The sequence below is a fragment of the Marmota marmota genome, unplaced genomic scaffold (assembly GCF_001458135.2).
Source record: "Marmota marmota marmota unplaced genomic scaffold, marMar, whole genome shotgun sequence".
Classification (NCBI taxonomy): Eukaryota; Metazoa; Chordata; class Mammalia; order Rodentia; family Sciuridae; genus Marmota; species Marmota marmota.
Genome location: NW_026000051.1, coordinates 4,308,207 through 4,311,337, shown reverse-complemented (window position 1 = coordinate 4,311,337; position 3,131 = coordinate 4,308,207).

Sequence of the window (3,131 nt, the reverse complement as noted above, 5' to 3'; positions counted from 1 at the left end):
GGAGGGCAGGAAGGGGTGCCAAGCCCCCAGCATCTCGCGCAGAGCAGGACAGGCCCACCCTAGGCCTGCCCCGGGGCTGGCCCTGGGCCCACACTCAGGGAACTCTGAGCTGCAAGTCCCGGGAGCAGGCTCCCAGAGCTGCCATCCGCTCCAGCCCCACCATGGCCAAGGCCCACCAGAGGCAGCCTGTGGATGCCAGGGCTGCAAGGTGTCCCAGGAGACCCAACCATGTGTGACATCCCTCCTGCTCACTGCTCAGCCCCACACACACCCAGCCTGGCAGCCAGACGGACATGGGGACACATGTGGCTTTGTGGCCTCGCCTCTCTGAGCCTTGATTCTCTGCGCACTGGGGATAATGACACCATCGTGGACATCAGGACTGGATGTCCTCGTAGGGCACAGAGCAGGCAGCTGACCCACTACAGTAGCGCACACACCACCCCCATTCTGTCCGCACTGGTCCTCCATTCCCGCTAATCTGTACGCCTGCACATGGTGCTGGGATTGAAGCCTGGGCCTAGCGCACGCGAGGCTAGCAATCTGTCACTGAGGTGCCCCAGCCCCCAGATCTTCTCCTCAGCTGCGTCCTCCACCTCTGCTACTTCGTCATCTCCCTCATCCCCACAAGTGCCTGAGCCCTCCTAACCAGGGACCTGGCCACTCGTCACACTGGCCCCAGTTCAGACCAGAGCACCAAGGCTGGAGCGGGGGCCAAGGGCACTCTGTCACAGCACATGGACACTGGAGGTGCCCGCTGCTGGCGCTCCCACTACCGACTTGCACTCTGCGCCCGCCCTGGAGTCAGGCCTAGAGATGCCCAGGCGGAGCTCAGAACACCCTTCACCCAGGATGCTTCCCAGAGCCGCCTGAGAGCCACACCACCACCAGTCCCCCTGCATCACCCAGGCCACTGCCACCAAGAGGCAGGGGCACAGGACAGAACCAGCCCACCATCTACATCCTCCATGGGCCAGCTTAGGTCAGACCAAAATGGCGGCCGGCGACAGGGCCAAGGCCTCTTTCTCCTGGTGCCAGGAGAGGTTCTGGGTTGTCCTGGTTCATTCGCTCAGCGACCATGGGAACTGGGCACTCAGGAGAGGAGGGCAGACCCCCTCTTGGGGGGGGACCTTCCAGACAGTGGGGCCACCTGAGACCCACAGAGATGCCACCAGGGGAGGAGGAGGCTGTGCCGAGAGGTGCCGCGCGGACCAGAAGCCGCACGTGAGAGGGCAGCAGCCGCTCTGAAAACGCGGACCGAACCTCCCAGGCCCAGGGCAGTCCACGGGACAGTGGGGTCAAGGTTCTGAAATAGACCTCCGCGCAAACGCTGGCGGGCGACTTGGAGCATGTGGCTTCCTTCTCCTAAGGGAAAAAGGCGTCCCCACCCTGCCGGGCTGTTACGGGGATTCAAGGACCCGAATCGTCCAGGAGGCCCAGCAGCGAACGAGGGCTTGTGTGAACAGGGCCAAGGGCTGCGGCTGAAGAGTGCCACCCACCCCATCTGAGTGGTGGCGGCCAGGAGATGAGTGCTAGGAGTGGCACGTCACAGTGCTGGTGGCCATCTTCTGTGCTGTGCTTCCTGCTGTGAAATGGGGACCAGCAAAGGGCAACTGCTCAGCAGGGACCAGCCCCTCTGCAGAGCAGCCTAGGGACGGGGTGACACGGCCGGGTCCGTCTTTCTGGGCCTTTCCTTTCAGAGGTTGATCAGAAAGGGGAAGTGGAGGGAGAAACCTCAGTGAAGGCTCCCGAGAGCAAACCCCAGAACCCGCAGGCAGCGAGCCTCGGCCGACCACAGCCCGCACCCAGGCCCAGGTGGCAGGGGCCTGCCCGTCCTCCTCCCCTCAGCATCTCCAGAGAAGCTGGTTTGCCACCCCAGAGATGGCACCAGCGGGGAAATCAAGGCTCCTGAGTCCTAGTTCAGCTGTCACCAATTCACGTGTGGCCCTGGACAAGCCCTTGTCTCCCCAGGCTCCTGCTTCCCAAAGGTGCCTTCCAGCTCCCTGGGGGCTGTGGCAGGGGACTCTCTCAAGCTCAGGAGTTCAAGGTTGGCCTCAGTAACTTAGTGAGACCCCATCTAAAAATAATAATAATAATTAAGAAAAAAGGAAGGAAGGAAGGAAGGAGGGAGGGAGGGAGGGAGGGAGGAAGGAAGGAAGGAAGGAAGGAAGGAAGGAGGGAAGGAAGGAAGGAAATACGTCTAAGGCTTCAATGTTAAGTTTCAGGCCCGCACAGAAGGCCGCGAAGCCAAGAGGGCTGGCACCAGGTAAGGGATGCGACTGGAAAGGAGAGGACTTGCTGCCCAGTCCAACCAGAGCTGGCTCATTCCCGGGAAGATACGCTGGGGGAAGCCCAGCTGCAGCCCTGCCCTGGCCACACTGCAGTCCGTTTGCAAGTGACCCCCAGAAGACGAAATATCATCCAGGGAGGGCTCTCTCACTGTCTCAGCTGCCCAGGACAGTGACCCCAGAGGCAAGGGCACCTATCACAGGAGGTGTGCAAGCAGAGGCTGGAGCGGGTCCTGCCCCGGAGGGAGGTCAGCAGTGAAAACACGCATTTCAGGACCAGACAGAGCCAGCCCGACCACGGCTTACGATCTTCCCCAGTCTCAGTTTCTTTAGCCACAAAATGGGTGTGAAAATAGCACCCACAGTGGGGTCTTGCAAAAACCAAACCAGATGATGCAGGAGGAGGGCCTGGCACCCTGCCCGACAGATGCTCGATAAATGCCATGGCTATTCCAATAAAGACCAGGAACCAATATGTGCCAGTTAGTGTGGCCCAACCCAAAGGGAAAGCTAAAGAGAGACACACAGCCCCATTTCACCAGCCAAGGGCCCTCTAATGCCAAGGTCCTTTCACTGAGCCCAAGGCAGGTTTCCTCCCAAGCTCCTTCAGGGCCCAAGAGTCCTCCCTGCCCACCGCACCACCCCACCAAGTCAGGGAGGGAGAGACAGGGAAAGGGAGGAGGGAGATGAGCCAATATGAAAATTCCCTTGTGGGCCCGCAGCTGGGGCAGCAGGAAACCCAACCCCAGGCTTCGATGCCAGGGACCCTTGGCACGGAGATGTGTACTCACACAGAAGATGGAACGTTTGTTCAATGGCAAGACTCCTTGGCCTGCCCCTCTG